Source organism: Palaemon carinicauda, chromosome 4 (assembly GCF_036898095.1).
Source record: "Palaemon carinicauda isolate YSFRI2023 chromosome 4, ASM3689809v2, whole genome shotgun sequence".
NCBI classification, from domain to species: Eukaryota; Metazoa; Arthropoda; class Malacostraca; order Decapoda; family Palaemonidae; genus Palaemon; species Palaemon carinicauda.
Genome location: NC_090728.1, coordinates 690,315 through 690,535, shown reverse-complemented (window position 1 = coordinate 690,535; position 221 = coordinate 690,315).

Sequence of the window (221 nt, the reverse complement as noted above, 5' to 3'; positions counted from 1 at the left end):
GGGAGTAACCAAATCTTCACCAAGATCTGTCTTCTAAAAGAATTCATACGCAGATGATTTTCAAGAGACCACGGTTCTCAAAGCTAAGAACTACCCAAGGACAGTTAGTCTGCTACCTGCATTTAGTGTCAAGCCTGGGCTTCCTAAGAACAAGAAGGATGATCTCATTGGATTGTGCAGGAAAAACCTTATTCCAAACCAATACAAGTTGTTTTATGAAA